Source organism: Hevea brasiliensis, chromosome 8 (genome assembly GCF_030052815.1).
Source record: "Hevea brasiliensis isolate MT/VB/25A 57/8 chromosome 8, ASM3005281v1, whole genome shotgun sequence".
NCBI classification, from domain to species: Eukaryota; Viridiplantae; Streptophyta; class Magnoliopsida; order Malpighiales; family Euphorbiaceae; genus Hevea; species Hevea brasiliensis.
In genome coordinates, this window is record NC_079500.1 from 26,595,982 (window position 1) to 26,614,459 (window position 18,478).

An 18,478-nucleotide genomic window follows, 5' to 3' on the forward strand; every position below is an offset into this window, starting at 1 on the left:
ACCTCAAACTAGGTCAAACACATCATTTGACTAATTCTCACATTTTTTCCTCCCTAACTCTAGGTCCAAAACCCTAACTTCCATGTTTAGTTCATTTGTTGAATTATAAATGCATATTTAGTTCTCATTCACTTATTCTCACTTAACTACTTTCTAATTTGCATCAAATCACCCATTTGAAACATTAACCCTAACTGGTTGAATTAATATATAGTTGTCCCTCAATAATTGTTTTCTTTTCATTTAAAGTTAATTTCTAACTTACATCAATTACTTAAACAAGAATTCAATAGATAATTTGAAGAATTTGTCACTAACCTCTTGTGAAGTTTCCCAAAGCTTCAATTTCCCTTTATTTTCCTTCAAATTTCCTTCTCAATAGGCTTGCCAAGATCCAAGAATAAGTTTTATTTAGGAAAATTGTGGGATTTATGGGGTTGATTCAAGTTTTAAAAGCTTGAAATTAAGTAGCTATGGAGGATTTAGTGAGAAAAGGGAGAGAGATGAGAAGCTACGGAAAAAAGAAGAAGAAGAAGAAGATAAAAATTTGGCTTTTTAATTCTGTTTTTATTCTTTAATTTGACTTAGTCAATTAGTTAATTGAATTAAAATTAATTATGAAGTCATGGTTGCATCATCATGATGATATCATCAATTACTTTAACTTTCTTTTTTCATTTTATTTTATTTTATTTTTCTTTAGTTCTTTTAATTTAATTCTCAATTACGAAATTTTCTTTTCTCCGATTTTATTTGACTGCTAGGTCAGGAGTCAGCTCTCGGGGTCAATTGACCAAATTGCCCCTCGCCGGTTCGATCCGGTTTACAAATAATTCAATATTTCTTCCGGATCCCTGACCTAATTATTTGACTAACTTAACAATTCTTTTTCATGATTTTCTCTTTTCCACTGTGTTTGTAATGGTCCGAAGGACCGCGGCGTAACATTTTATGGTTCGAAATTTGAGTTTAAATTGACTTCGTAGTCCTTCCCGAGAAGGTCACCCATCGCTGTGACTCTCAGCTCGTTTAACTTCTTATGTTTTGTTTTTCTTATTTATACTTAACTAATTGACAATTACTAATTATTTGTGTTTATGGCTTATCTAGTTGTCTTAAGTGTAGTTCTAATCCCCTTAATTGTCCGGACCGATTCCGGTCACCGGAACAGTGAAATATACCAGGCTATACAAATAGGGGTGTTATAAATCTTCCCCCCCCCAAATGAATTTCGACTCGAAATTTTACCTATTATCAATCTCTGAACAGCTGTGGGTGCTGTCTTCTCATGTCCTCCTCTCGTTCCCAAGTAGCTTCTTGGCCCGAATGATGGTTCCATAGCACTTTTACTAATGGTATCTGCTTGTTCCGTAGCTGCTTCACCTCATAAGCCAGAATCTCTATGGGTTCTTCCTCATATGTGAGGTCTGGATTCACTTCAATTTCCTCTACTGGTAGTACATGAGATGGCTCTGATAGATACCTCCTCAACATGGACACATGGAAGACATTATGTATCTTCTGTAACTCTGGAGGTAGTGCCAAATGATATGCCAAAGGACCCACTCTTTCCAGAACCTCATATGGCCCAATGAAACGAGGACTTAGTTTCCCCTTCCTACCGAATCTCATAATTCTCTTCCAAGGAGAAACCTAGAGGAATACTTTCTCACCCACTGCATACTCAATATCTCTTCTCTTTAAATCAATGTAGGACTTATGACGGTCTGATGCAGTCTTAAGTCGATCTCTGATTAATCTGATTTTCTCTTCAGTTTGCTGAACTATTTCTGGCCCAATCATCTTTCTTTCACCCACGTCATCCCAACACAATGGGGTTCTATATTTTCTGCCATACAAAGCTTCATATGGAGGCATTCCAATGCTTGATTGGTAGCTATTATTGTAAGCAAACTGTCGTAAGGTATTTTGCAGTTGCCTGGACGAGCACTCACCGAAGTGGAAAAAGTGAGGAGTCGCCACTTTAATTTTTGAGGGAAATTAAAGAAAACTATTTGTGAAAATAAATTAAAATGAAACCACTTCAAAAACAAAGATTCTAGGTTCGGGATCCGTGTACGGGCGGGGAAGGTGTTAGGCACCCCACCTCGTCCCTCTATGAGGGCAAACAGATTTGACATTATGCCCTTTATAAATTAAAATCGGTAGTTAGGGGGGTTAGAATGAAGATGTTAATCCCTTTGATAAAAGAGAATATTTAATTTTTCACCGTTCGGTTACCTGATACATAAATAAATGAGATGACCCTTAGTGAGTTGGTGTTGCATATCAGTTTTTGTTTAGGGGGTTACTTTGCGTATTGTGCTATTTTAGTTTGGATTTGAGAAAATCCGGGTAAAGGCTTCTCCCGATCTCTGGGGATAATTTATTTAAAGTTTGAATAAAGGATCTCGGATAAGAACTCTCCTCCGATCTCCACATATTTATTAAAATTTTGGTTGAGAATCGGATAAGAACTCTCCTTCGATCTCTTTTTAATATTCCTTAAAATTTTGATTGAGAATCGGATAAGAACTCTTCTCCGATCTCTTTTAATATTTATTAAAATTTTGGTTGAGAATCGGATAAGAACTCTCCTCCGATCTCTTTTATTTATTAAAATTTTGGTTAAGAATCGGATAAGAACTCTCCTCCGATTTCTTTAAATAATTATTAAAAATTTTGATCGAAGATCAGATAAGAACTCTCCTCCGATCTCTTTAAATATTTATTAAAACTTTTAATTGAGAATCGGATAAGAACTCTCCTCCGATCTCTTTAAGTATTTGTTAAAAGTTTTGATTGAAAATCAGATAAGAACTCTCCTCCGATCTCTTTTAATATGCAATTTTAGAGTTTTGATAAAGGATCTCGGATAAGAACTCTCCTCCGATCTCCTATTTGGTTTGGATGAGGATCAGGTAAGAACTCTCCTCCGACCTCTTGAAATTTAGTTACGCTCGTATCGCGCAAGGACCTTAGATTAAGGGTTCTGGCATCCGAAGACACTGGGAACCCGGATTAGGCTTGTTTTAACTCATTGGTACCTTGTGACTAGATAGGGGATACCAGACTGAATTTTTACCGATCTCCTATGTGATCGCCTTACCAGTACCTTTTGGCAGGCAATACTCGCTCTATTTCATTTGCTAGTCTGAGATTCGATTTTACTCCGACTCCCCACCTTACCCAGTCATCTTCTTGAGCTAGTCTAGTGGTTCGACTTCATAATTTTCTCTGATTTATTATCCGAAATTTTATTTAAAGAAAATCTTTTGTTAAGATACAGCTACCAACATTTTATCAAACTACTTATACGTTATTCAGGATCAGAACACCTACATTTGAAAGCAACAAAGACTAACAGAAAAAGAATGAACTGATGAACAAAAAGTAAACTCAAGAATAACCTTCTTCGCAGGTTCTTTAGCATAACATAAACTTGGCAAAAATTACGAACATGAATACAAAGAAAATACATAAAATAAAAACGAGCACTTGATAAAGCAGCGGTATAGGCACTCACCTATAGGGAGTCGAATCTATAGAACTAACTATGGAGTTACAAAATATAGTAGAGCTGCATGCTGATAGCCTGGGGACTAATGTTCGCCTTGGAATGAGGAATACCAAGTTAAAATGCAGTTAAACCGAAATGACAACAACTGGGTTTGAATGAGGTTGAGCTTGGAAAATGAAAGTGGAAATAAAGACAAAACTGAAACTAAGATAGGGTATCACAGAGTAATGAACGAACTGAAAATAGAGAGTTTTAGTATTCAATACCCCTTCAAAGAAAATACTTTAGAAAACTGGTTTCTGATGTTTTTTTTTTTCTATTTTTGAAAGCTTAAAAATAGTAGAGTAGCAAAACTAAATTAAGTTTCAGAGCCTTTCCACTATAGTCACCACCCTTTTTTTCGTCCCCCTTCAACAGTTTTCATGCAGGTATTTATAGGGACCGGGTGCTCCCAATGAAGGGACAGGATTTTCTTTAAGGGAGATGGAACGTTTGGATTTTAAAGGACATGATCTGATACTTGGGAATTAAAGGGAATCAAAATGAACGGCTGAGATCCTTTTTAGAATATTTGTCCTTTCTCTTTTCTAATATGACGGCTCAAAATTTTCTTGTCAAGAGCGATCCGAGGGCTGGGAATAAAAAGCGCCGGTCTTGTCGTCTTCTTCTTTGATCCAAGGGCTCCGGACTTGTCCTTACAAGTAAGATCAACGGTGGAGATCGAGATGTACAGGACTGCCATGACACGTTCTAGCGCCTATCAGTAATGTGGGCGATTCTGCAAATGAGGCGTGCGGTGGAGATTTGATCTCGTCTGCAACGCTTTAACTACTTCGGCTCTGATTATGACGACAGTTATTGGAAGTTGTCTTATTCTCTCTTTGCTTTTCGATCTCCCATTCCTTCCAACCTTCCTAATACGATCTTTTTTTGATCTCTCATGCCGGGCCGATCTCTCCCATTCCTGAGTCTTTTCCTTTATCCGGGCTGGTTCAGTCAAAGCATTTATTCCTTCGATTTTCGAGGCGTTCGCTTTGTTTTCTGCTAGCAATAAAAGCTCAGACCTTCTCTATATATACCTTTAACGGGAAATCCTTCTGCATTTCATTTTCTCCTCTTTCTTTCTCACTTTTCCTGTTCTAGCCACTCCGGCCACAATCCGGCCATGGTAACTGTTTTTGATCTTTTTCCAACTGTTCCCTTTGTTTATTGAATGAAAATTTATGACCCCGGTGATTAGAAAATTACGATGGCCACCTCTGATGAAAGAGAGAGAACCAGACTAATTTATCGATCCAGATCGAGAATGTCCATCGTGTTGATCTCGAGTCGGTCGACCGATCTAATCGGCGAACCTATTTCGGGCGAGAAGACTGCTAATTTCCCTCTTATCATTGGTGACAACCCTTCAAAGTTTACTTGGCTCCTCACCACATCGGGTGTCCCGACCGCGGCTCGGTTCCAAGCGATAACATCGACGATGACCTCCTTATCCTCATGAGAGTCATAGTCACCCCATTTGAGCTATACATCTATCCAATATCGATGGCTGGTTTCCTGATCAAACATGTCTTTTGATTCAGCCACGAGACTAGGCTTTGACATAGGTCTTTACTAGGTAGGATGTACCGCTGATCTCTAAAGATCACCCAAATGATGTAATTTGACCTTTAATGTAATTCGATCTCTAGAGATCGCCCAAATGATGTGATATGACCTTTAATGTAATCCGATCTCTTGAGATCGCCCAAATGATGTAATTCGACATTTTGGAAATGAAATTTTATTTTGACAATTATCATTTTATTATTATTGCATTGGTTATTTTCCGATCTCTGATGTGTTTATCCGATCCGATTCCTAACTGAATAGCCCTTAACTGATCTATAATTCTAAACATCTACCTTCATCTGTCGGTCTTTAACCAGCCGATCTCTCCTTATTTAATTATGGAGTTTCTGGAATATTTGTGAGACGTGTTAAAAAAAGCTGGCAAATCTCGTTAACTAATGCGCCGCTTGGGGCACTGTGAGCATTAAATGCTCAGACTGGTATAAATAGGGGATGAGTCAGCCAGTTGCTCTCTTATGTCATTTTCAGCATCTCGCGAGCGATTCCAAAATTCTCTCATTTTTTTCAAGTTCTTTCGACACCGATCACACTCCGGTAAGGGTTTTGATCTTTCTTTTAATTTAAATTTTCTCTTTTCTTTGAAAATGAGCGGCACCGAGGGTCAGAGAGCGGCGAGCCCCCCTTCCGTTCACGTCTCGTGGTTGTCAGATGAAGTTGAGGTGGTCGGACTAAGTGAGCGATCTGAACCTCCTACATCCTCCATTCCAGTCCATGGTCAAGCGGTACCCTTAAGACGAACGCATACCTCAGGGAGAGAAAGCCTTCCTGTAGATGAGCTACCGTCAATCCTTCAAGAAACCGATCTGCAGATGATCAGCCAAGAATATAACCTTCGGACTGACTCATACGAACTCATCAGATGCCATGGCGATCTCCGAGTCAATCATTTCTTCAAAGAAAATGATATGATCATGATATACGAAGAACAATTAAAAGCCGGACTGCGGTTTCCTCTCGATGACTTCTTCAAGGAAGTTCTGAAATTCCACTAAGTATGTGTAGCTCAAGTACATCCAAACTCATGGTGGTTCCTAGTAGCCTTCAGAGGCCTCTGCCGAGCTAAGGGACTCAGTCCAACAGCGAAGGTATTCGCCGTGCTACATAGGCTAACTCGTCGAAAGGACGACGAGTATTGGTTCTTTCAAGCGAAGCCGCATTGTGGGCTTTTTACTGATCTACCTTCCTCACTGAAGAATTGGAAGAATCGCTTCTTTCTTCTGAGGAGCAAGATTCCGAATGGTTTTGAGGGTTTCCCATGTAGCTGGCTGCATCTGGGCCCCTCACTTCCGAAGTGCATCACCCTGAATAGGGAAGAGGGCATAATGGTGATAGAGCTGAAAGATCAGGCGGCCACTCAGAAGTTCTCCTGTTTAGATGCGGTGACGGCCGAACTGCATCATTGGACAATGCAGCTGATTACTGGCGAAGAACGCGGGCTTCAGCTCTCTGACCTCGGCCTCGGTACTTTCTATATCTCTGATCTTTGGGCCTTAGCGAACTCACTGACTTTTTCTTTGTGCAGGCATGGCAAGCGGCGAGGCTTCCAAGGAGAGCCGAAAGCGGAAGAAAGAGGTTTCCAGAAAAGTGCGGGAGATGAAATATGCCGAGGCTTGTCAGACGCCAAGGCACGATCCAGGGGAGATGCAGGGAGGTTTGTCCCGACCCTTGGGACCGCCGATCCCTGAAGTAGAAGTGGTTTGGTCTCCTCCTCGACAAGAAGAGCCGCCACCACCTCCTCCAGTTTCTTTGAGTGCGAAAGGGGGTCCTTCCCAACCCACTTTGAGGACACTCTCCCGCGGTGCTCAGGTCTTGATTCACTCCTTGGAGAAGAACCGAACTGTTCGAGAGAATCCGGGTTTGGCTAAGGTTTTGGGGGCCTCCATCTGCCTTCAGGAGGATCGGAATAGGCTGACCCCGAACAGTCTCGATGATATCCTGACCCAGACTATGAGCCTGAGCGTGGAGAGTTTGGTGAACCAACATATTGTCCGGGAAAAGGCTCATCATTTAAAGTAGGAGATCTAAAAGGTGGGTCAGGAAGCAGCTTTCGCCCGAGCTCAACTTTCATCCGCCCGAGAATATATAGCTGAAATTGAGGGGCGGATGAAATTTTATGAAGATAAATTGGCCGAGCAGACTCATGTTCTCGAAGAAGCTCGGGCGCTCCATGCTGCTGATGTCGCTCGCCTCACTGCAGAACTTAGAGCGAAAGAAGAAGAGGCAGTGACAAGGGAGGCCGGTGCTAATGTGAACGCCCACGGGGACCTTTTGGCAGAGCTCAAGAAGCGTTATCCCAAGGAGGACTTTTCCTGGATGGTGGACCTGGCTCCCCAAGACGAAGAGGATAGCGAGGAGGAGGCTGAGGGTGATAGAAAGGGTGAACAAAATGTAGAACAGGCTGGGGGTGATCCTCCAGCCGAATGACTTGTATTTTTTATTTTGAAATGAATTGAAGTTCTTTCTTTTATTCAATAACTTGATGAGATCAAAAAGAATCTAAATTGTACAAGCGCCTGACTTTCTGAACAATTTAGAACCTCAAACTTAACAGTGATTATTAATCCAAGTATAAAAGGTCGGAAAAACATTGTAAGCATGAGATCGGCTAAGAACAAACACCGAACGGGACTTAAGATTATTAAAATTGGAAACCTGATTTGAACACTTAAGATCGGAAGCATCATTAAACCGGATTAAAACCTTAACTTTATTAAACGATTACGCATAAAATTTTAAAAGGGAGATCAGAAATAAAATTGGATGGCATGAAGACCTAATGTTGGTTTGATTTCATTCGACGAGAGATCGGAAATGTGATTAACTGGCCAAGAGACTTAATAATTGGTTCAAGAGATGGGTAGGGATTTGAGCGATATGGAAACTTAGTATTGGTTCGGTTTCTTTGGAGAGAGATCGGAAATGTGATCGTCTGGCAATGAGACTTGGTGTCGGTTTAGATCCCTATGAAGAGAGATCGGACACGAATGGAGACTTGGTGATGGGGATCGATTTCAAAGTTTATTGATTTTGGGGATCGACCAAAATATGGTGTCGACACAAACTCAATCAAAGGCAAGTGTGAGTCCTAACTACCCTCAAATTCAATCACACAAGCCCGTAGCATGTCCTCCAAGATCTGAATTACCCTTTCAAACTGGCCATCTGTCTGTGGGTGGAATGCAGTACTAAAGTTCAATCTAGTTCCTAGGGCTCTCTGAAGACTACCCCAGAATCTAGAAGTGAACCTGGGATCTCTGTCAGATATGATGGATACTGGCACTCCATGCAGTCTCACTATCTCATCAATGTAAAACTTGGCCAATCTTTCTAAACTGTAGTCCATTCGAACTAGCAGAAAATGAGCAGACTTGGTCAGTCTATCAACAATGACCCATACTGCATCATGAATCTTCTGTGTCCTCGGAAGTCCTATCACAAAATCCATCGTTATTCTCTCCCATTTCCATTCTGGTACTGGTAGTGGATGTAATAACCCAGCAGGTACTTGATGCTCTGCCTTCACTTGCTGACAAGTTAGGCATTTGGAAATAAACTCTGCCACATCTCTTTTCATACCCATCCACCAGTAATGCTCCTTTAGCCCTCTATACATTTTTATGCCACCAGGGTGCATGGCAAAAGGAGACTCATGTGCTTCCTTCAAAATGATCTGCCTCAAATCAACATCATTAGGAACACATATTCTGCCCTGGTGTAGCAGTAGACCATTATCTCTGATTGAGAATTCTGGTTTCTTGCCCTGCCGGACTTCTTCCAATAGCTTCTGATACTTCTGATCATTCTGAGCAGCCATTCTGATCTGATCACTCAATACTGGCTGTACATGCCATGCAACTACTGTCTGCCCCTCATCATTAATCTCTAAGCTGGCATGTAATGATCTCAACTCATGTATCATAGACAAAGGAGTAACCCGTAGACTTGCCATAGTCTTGCGACTTAAGGCATCAGCCACAACATTAGCTTTCCCTGGCTGATAGTCTATCAGACAATCATAGTCTTTTATCAACTCTAACCATCTCCTCTGTCTCAAATTCAACTCCTTCTGAGTGCCCAAATACTTCAAACTCTTACGATCTGTGTAGATATAGCACTTCTCTCCATACAAATAATGTCTCCAGATCTTAAGAGTAAACACTATAATTGCAAGCTCCAAGTTATGTGTTAGATAATTCCTCTCATGCGGTTTCAGTTGGCTTGATGCATAGGCAATGACATTTCGATCTTGCATCAATACACAACCTAACCCATTGTGAGAAGCATCACTGTAAACTGTGTATTCTTTGCCCGGGGTAGGTAAAGTCAGGACTGGAGCCTCAGTCAAACATTTCTTAATTCATCAAAACTCTGCTGGCATTTATCCGTCCACTGAAATTTCACATCTTTTTGAAGTAACTTGGTCAATGGAGATGCCAACATGGACAATCCCTTCATAAATCAATGATAGTATCCAGCTAAACCCAGAAAACTGTGAATCTCTGTGATATTTCTGGGTGGCCTCCAATTAAGGACAGCTTCAATCTTCCTTGGATCTACCTTGATGCCCTCTTCTGATACTACATGCCCTAAGAAAGATATTTCCTTCAGCCAAAATTCACACTTCGATAATTTGGTGTATAGCTGTTTCTCCCTCAAAATCTGCAGTATAATCCGCAGATGTCTATCATGCTCTTCTGCATTCCTTAAATAAACCAATATATCATCAATAAATACCACAACAAACTAGTCGAGGTATGGTCTAAAGATAGTGTTCATCAGATCCATAAAAACAGCCAGAGCATTATTTAACCCGAATGGCATGACCAAGAACTCATAATGGCCATAGCGGATTCTAAAGGCAGTTTTAGGAATACTCTGCTCTTGTACTTTCAACTGATAATAACTTGATCTCAAGTCAATTTTGGAGAACACAGCTGCACCCCTCAACTGATCAAACAAGTCATCAATGCAGGGCAATGGATATCTATTCTTTATTGTCACCTTATTCAACTGTCGATAGTCAATACATAAGCGGAGAGTGCCATCCTTCTTCTTAACAAATAACACTGGTGCTCCCCAAGGTGACACACTAGGGTGGATAAAGCCCTTGTCAAGTAATTCTTGCAACTGCACTTTCAACTCTTTCAATTCTGCAGGTGCCATTCTATATGGTGTTATGGAAATTGGGTCCACACCAGGCATAACATCAATTTCAAACTGCACCTCTCTTTCTGGAGGTAATCCTGGTAATTCATCAGGAAACACATCCAAAAAGTCACATACAGTAGGGATGTCCCTTAGTGTTGGACTCCCCACTTGGGTGTCTATCACATGTGCCAAGTATGCTTCACACCCCTTTCTGATCATCCTTCTGGCTAGTGCAGCCGAAATGATGTTTGATGGCAGTAAATGCCTCTCCCCATGTATTACCACATCACCGTACAGAGGGAGACCAAAAGTGACTGTCTTCAGTCTACAGTCAATCATGGTGTGATGCCTGGCTAACCAATCCATGCCCAAGATGATATCATACTCTCTGAAGGGCATTTCAATCAAATCTGACAGAAAAACATGTCCTTGGATCACCAAAGGACAGTCTCTATAGATTCTGTTTGCCCGAATCTCTTGTCCTAACGGACTAGTTACTAGCACTTCAAAACCCATTTGGACACATGGAACAGCAAGTGAACTGACTATGCTAGCACTAACATATGAATGGGTTGAACCTGGATCAAACAACACAAATACTTCTTGATCAGAGATAGAGAATGTACCAGCTACAACATCAGAAGTCTCAGCCTCTTCTCATTGTCTCATCGTGTAAACTCTGGCTGAAGCACTTCCTTGTGCTGACTGACCAACCGTGCCCTGACTGCCAGAAGTAGTACCTCTACCTCTGCTTCTTCCTCTGCCAACTGATTGTGAACCTCTGGGAGTAGGACTCTGAATAGATCCTTCTGCAGTCGCAGGAGCTGGACCGTATCTCAGAGCACTAGTGCAGTCTTTTGCTAATTGGCCCTTGCCTCCATAGTTAAAGTAAGCTCCCGTAGCCCAATAGCATTCTCCCCCATGAATCTTGCCACAAGTCTCATAGGGGCGGGCAGGATATGAACCCCTGTTTGACTGCTGACCAGACCTAGGGGGTCTCTGTCCAGAAAATTTGCCTCTTCCAAATCTTCCACCTCAACCCCTGCTGGGTCCACTAAATTTCTTTCTCTTCCCAGAAGTACCACCAGAACTTTGTTCAACTGATTTTTCCCCTTTGTCTTTCTCTGATTTTTCAACTTTTTCTGATTTTTCTTTTGTTGGGGTTGCCTCTGATTCAATCCTTTCTAACTCAAGTGATTGAGACATGAGTTCTGAAAAATTGCTGTGTCTGAATCCCACTACTTGCATTCTCAAACTGGGCTTCAAACCAGTCTCAAATCTCTTGCACCTTTCCTTGCTGGTAGAAAGGAGACTCCCAGCATAATGGCTTAAGCGAGAGAACTCCCTCTCATATTCTGCCACTGATTTACTCCCTTGTTTTAGACTCAGAAATTCTTGCAACTTTTGATCCACATATGCATCTGGGATGTATTTTTGTCTGAATTCTCTGATGAAGTCATCCTAGGTCAGTACTGGTGGTTCAGCTAAGTTGTGGGGGATGGTCTTCCACCAATCATATGCATCCCTTTGCAGTAATGACACAGAATATTCAAACTTAAGTTCATCTTGGCAGTGCAGCTTCTTAAATACTCTATCCATCCTTTCAAGCCATTGCTCTGCCTCTAAAGGGTCCACTGTACCCTTAAATTCTGTAGCCCCATACTTCAATAACTTATCATACTGTCTGGCTAGACGCAGTAGTTGTGCCACAGGTGTCTGGGGTGGAGCTTGAGCTGGCATACCCCCAGCCATTTGTTGAAACTTCGTAGCCATCTGCTGTGCAAACTGTGCAGGAAACTGCAGCATTTATGGGGCTGGTGCTACTGATCCACTGACATTTCGTAGAGCTGGGGCTTCCTCTTGTGCCTTAGCTTCAATAGATTGCTCGACTGAGCGATCCCCTTCTTCCATTTCAGTCTGAAGTTAGGGTATCTCCTGAACAAGTAACACATGGAGATTTCCCTCCTTTAGTTCATATTTATGATGTAATGCACTGTATGTAACAAATATGGACATTGAGCAGTTGTACTTAACAAGGAAAAACAAAAATTCTCAAGTTAAAACATACTTCAAAAATTTGCTCTGATACCACTAAAACATGTCACACCTTACCCCTCTGTAAGGCATAACATGATCCCGTAGAATACCTAATGAACTACCGCACTTCACCTACCGATAATTCATTAAGTACCTTACAAGGGATTTTAAAACAATTTTCTTACTTTTATAAGTGGTGAGCATTTTCTAATAGGTATTAAAATCATTTATTCAAAACTTAAAACTAGTTAAAATTTTTGGCCCATTTTATTTTTCCGTAAATTTTATAAAAATTTCGGCAGAGTGCTGTCTGTATTTTGAGAAAACAGTTCTTTAAATACCTGTAAAAAGCACTTCCAATTATTTATTTTAACCACTTTTTCAAATTCACAATCGGTTCCAACCAATTTCTCAAGTTTCAAAATTCAACAATCTTCATTTCTCAATTTCCAAAAATTTAGTAATCATCAAGATACTGTCAATTAATTTCATTTATTCATATTTCATTAAAGATAAACAATTTATATATACATCATACTAAAAATTTACATTAGGAAAATCCAAACTAAAATTTATTACAAACTTTATACAAACTTTATACAAGCTGCTCAAGACCAATTTTACATGTCCATATATTTACGTGCATTACATACATCAAAATAAATATTTACAGTCAGGGTATAAATTATACCCGATAACTTCAAGCAGGTAGGTCCTCAATCCTCAGCAGCTCAGTCTACTGCTCCTCTAGTCTCTATATCTGTGACAGCAATAACAGCCATCGCTGAGTACTAGGACTCAGTGGTGCACAACATACTAAAATATATTTTTTTTATGCAGAATTTAAATCACATTTATTCAAAAATTGGACTGAACATGAGAAATAATTACAAACAATGAATTATGAGATTTTAATCCAAACAATTTCATTTCGAAGTATCAAAACAAATTTCATAAAACCCATAGTTATATCATGCCATTCGAAACAAATATAATCTTAATAGCCAGAGGCTAAGGAGAAGTCACATCACAAGGCTAGCTAGCTCAAATATATGGGAACCTATTCTTTTTCTTCTTCTACTGGCACACACCTCAACACTTCAGCCAGAGAAGGAATCAAAATTCGAAACTGATTACCCCCACTAGTCATTCTAGTGAGGTGTTCAAATGTATGGTCATGACACTGTGGTTTCAAAACTTATCTTAACAATTTGCTAAACATTGCCATTTCAAATATACACAAATAACTTTCAACAATTTAAAACAAAAACATCATAAATACTTCATCATAGTACTGTCACAATTCAATATTTCAAATTATTCAAAACAATATGCAGAAGATAATTTACAGAAATTATACGTTGTATACAAACCTTAAGCAAGTCGCCTCTTGGCCTTGACTCGATTCCTCGGGTTCTTTCCCGGTGTTCTTTTCCACTGAAACACACAGTTTCACAGTGTTTCAGTATCATAACTTAGCATAAATCAAAAAATAAATTTAAATTCACTTTTACCTAGCTTTAATGTGCTAAACTTGATGTTCTTTAAATTTTGTGTTTCGGGGTTACTATTCACTATACTATTTAAGTCAATTTGTTGACTTCCTAAGGCTTAATAGGTATGGGAATTCCAACTTCACCCACATGCCACATTTTGGTCACTAAATTTATTGGTTTTGGTTGTTTACTCAAATTCTAAGTCTTTTAGGCAAATTTGCAAATTTTCAGTTTTGGTGTCTTAAGTTGCACTATTCCATTGGTCATTTTTCTGTTAGAATTTAGCAAACCTTTCTTCCTAGAAAATGTTCCCTATTGTCTTAACTTTATTCTTCTTTTTGAATCACTCCAATTGGAGTTTTGTAGCTCAAGTTATAGCCATTTGAACCATGGCTGCCGGATTGGACTTAACCCAGATTTCTGTGCAAATTCTGGTTCTGGCAGTTTTAGGTCACCAAATTTGGGTGGCCAAATGACTTGGTTAATGGCATAATTTGAGTTTGTGTTATTCATAAAAGTTTTAGGTCTATACCTCAACTGTCCACTGGTAAAATTTCAAGTCATTTAGACCTGCCTAGCCCAAGTTATGGCCAAATGAACAAACACTGTTTATTTGGTCAGTTTGTACAGGTTAGACTGAGAATTTCCATATTTGGTCAATTTGTTCACTAGGAAAATGAGGAAACATTGGAGCATACTCTTTTTTGGTGCCATCATGCAAGGGCATCTTAGTTCTTAAGCCCCGCTGCTATAAGCTAAACTTGATTGGTTTTTCTTTCGTTGCAAAATGGTGGAATAAGATTTTTGAAGAGGTGATGAAGGGTTTCTTTCATTTGGACATGGTTATTTCAGTAGCTCTTTGTAATACTCACCACTTTTTGATGTTAGAATATTTGTTTTTAACAGAATATTCTAGTGAAAATTAAAACTTCACTAATAAGGAAGTGGCAGAAAAACGTGAAAATATGTTTATGTATGTGTGATGTGTTCAAAATGTATTTAAAAATGAAAATTTTTCTAAAGGTTTTATTTCTTAAAAGTTTAAGTAAATGTCTCTGGCAGAAGGAGTTTCGGTAGCTGAAGTATGGGCATTCAATAGCCGAAGCCCTTTTTCTCATTCAAATACTCTTCAAGATAGAATAGACTTTGGCAGTTGAAAGTTCTTCGACAGGGAGGTTATAAAAAGGGTCCAAAGCTTATTTTACTATCAAAACACTTGTGGTTTTCTTCTTTCCTCTCTCTCTCAACTTTGGGGCATACACGAAGCTCTTTAAAAAGATTCCCTTGGGTTTTTCAAGATTTGGAGGTGGATTCTTCCACTTAGAAGTTTGGAAGAGTAGATTCAAGCTTTGAGATCTTGATTCTCTCACTTTCAAGCTCCAAGAAAAGAGAATTAGGCTTAAGGGACTTGGAAGGTTGAGGATTTGAGGATTCGAGGATAGTTACCATTCGAGTTAGGTAATTGATAGGCTTTAAGAGGTGAGTAACTCTAACCTTTATAAAATAAAAACTATTTAAAGGTAATTTATAATCATCCTCATGCATCATGTCATATTTACTTAGGATGTATGTATTTGAAACATGAAGATGTTGCATAATTGCATAATTTATTATTGGTGCATTAATGGATGTTAGATGACCCACTGACTCTCCCCATGTTTTTTACTATGTTATGTGATGTATGTTATGGATCCATAAGTAAATCCGATGGAGAGATCTTTATGATGCCCCGTCAGGGGAGATTTATAAGCTGCCCTGGGTGCATGACACATATCATGTTTAAAGTGAAAGTTTGGGGAGTTATTGGTGACAAGTCCATCTTATGTAAAATGTTTGTGATGTGAAAATCCATGTGAATGTTGCATTGCATATGTATGAATGAAATGATATAATTAATGTTGGTTAGTTTACTCATTAAACTTGTATAAGCTTACCCCCTTCTCTTAACCCTCAGATGCAGGGTTGTAGGACTAGAAGAGTTATTTGAAGAGAGTGAGCATGGGGATAACTTTAGCCTTTTTCTTTATGTATGATGTATGGGTAGCTAGACATGTAAAATGTGAATGGATAGTACTGTGCTGGTAATTAAAGAAACTTAGAGTTATGTGATATTTTTAAGCATAATGATGTATGTGTTATGTTAACCCTTTTTTGGAGTATGCATGTCAAACCATTATACTTTAGAGCTTATGTATGTTAAGGTTCAAATTCTTAACCACAGTTATGTTCTAAATGTCTAAGTACAAATGAAAAGACTGAAGTATAAAGGTTTGGAGTATGCTTAGATAATGAGATAAAAAAATGTGTGTATGATTTGTAAGTTTTAGGCTTATTATGGGTTTTAGTAGCCTTAAAATGACCCGATCCCTAGTGCCAATAATGGCCCCTAGTTTGGGTCGTTATACTCTTTCAAGTTGGTTTACTTAAAAGTAGATAAACAAAGTAGTCTTTAAACATATGGAACCAAATTCTTGATCCACTACTATGAAGATTTCAAAGTCCTTAGAGGAAGTTCAAGCTTTGAGATTTACATCTCCAGCCGCCCCTCCCCCTCCTCAGGACCAACAAGTATTGTGGTCAACTCCTGAACAAAGTATAATCAAACTCAATTAGAGTGAAAGTAGGCCAAAAGCTTTTATTGTTTTCATTGTAAGAAATCACATTGGTATTGTCATAAATGGCATGGCAAAGATGGTTGTCTGCTCCTCCCTGCTAATTAGAGAAGCTGCTACAATCCTAGAAGCTAGTAAATTAGCGAAAAGGGTGGGATATCCAACAATAAGTTTGGAATCTGACTATCTTAATGTGGTTAATACATTAAAGAAAGGTTTTTATTAGCAGATCCCATGGGAAATTCAAGCTCTTATTCATAGTATTTTTGTTATAGTTCCAAGTTTCAACTTTGTGCCCTTCTCTTATGTTAATAGGAAGGCAAATGGGGTTGCACACTGTGTAGCAAAACTCAATGAGAAAAACTAGCTTCCATGTATTTGGTAAGTAACTACGCTAGACTCTCTTTGGACAATTTAATATAATGATGCCCTTAGGGCCTTTTAATGCATTTTCTTGCATATTAAAAAAAAACATGTAAAATATTTATAGTTTACATTGCCAAAAATTAATATGGGACTTAGGGCTTGGATATAAACCCAAAATAATTACGTGTGAGAATGATGTGAGTAACTTACATCATTTCTACCACCTTCAAACCTTTAAGCACTCATGGAACAAATTCATCTATTTAGAAATTCATAGCAATAATATTAACCTCCACTGTTACTTCTAATAACTACATAGTAAATTAATAAGCAAGGTTAGGAAAAATTCCTTGTACCCACACAAATCATCTCAAAAGTTATTGTGCACAAAACACTTCCATATTTAAATTACTTCTACAAATAAGCTCATTTGGTAATTCATATATGACATAACTCCATTCACAGATTTTAATAAGAAGAAGAACTATCTAAGTCAAGCAATGGTAACCCAAATTTTCATGGATTTAATCACACAAAAATGGGAGGTTAGAGTCTTACATACTCACCTTAATTTCCAACAATCTTCATCTTATTGGTTAGAAATCTATGTCCTTTATCCACTCCAATGTAGGACATTTTTTATACGTAAATTGTCAATTGTATTACATGGCATGTGGGCATTGGTAGATAAAAGGGAATAAAGCTCAGAAGGAATGGTTGCCAACCAGTTACACAAAATTTTACCATCAAAGTGAAGCTTGGCTAAGCAATCAACCATTGTATTAGTAGACCTTTTGACTAAGGAGAAATATATATTAGAAAAACAAGGAATAAGGGATTTAATTGCTTGGATAGTAGCTTGAATCTCCCACCAAACCTTCTCCTCTGAGCCTGTGATAGCATTGAACAAAATAGCAAAATCTATTTCAAAAATGACAGAATTTATTCCATGGTTTCGGTTAACTTCATAGCCTGGAGAAGAGCATATGCTTCCCCAGCTTGGGGAGAAAGGGCCACTATAAAACAAACCAAACCATCAACCAATACCCTTAAATAACTCCTCACAACTACTACAATATAAGAGAGAGCACAATTTTCTTTCTAAATAATATTACTATTAAATTTCAAAGTAACAGGCTAGTGATGGAACTACACATAAGACAACAGTATTAGACACTTACTCTGATGGGAACACCTTCAATTTGAGCTTGTGAGAATTTAGCAAAAACACTACCAATGCTATTAATTGCTACAATTGAATTAAACTCAATATGCTCAAATATAGCCCTATTCCTCTCCTTCTAGATAACCCAACCAGACATGGTTTCTAGGCTAAAATACTGCATATCCACCTGAAAATCTTGAAGTAGGTTCATCCACCAATTAGAAAAAGCAATAAAACCAATGAAACTTGGCTTATAATTACATATACTGGAGAACCACATTGGTCTTGCCTAATTACACAAGAATAAGGTATGCTCCACCGTCTCCCAACTTTCATTCTAGATTGGGCACCAAAAACTAAAAGGAATGCCTTTTTTGCAAGATTCTCCCTTACTGGCATGTGAGGAGGTAGTGTATTAAGGTCTTACCCTTCAAAAATCAAACTTCACTTAAATTTTTTTAGGAAGAACACTCAATTTTGCCTTTAAACTTTTGGTCCATGT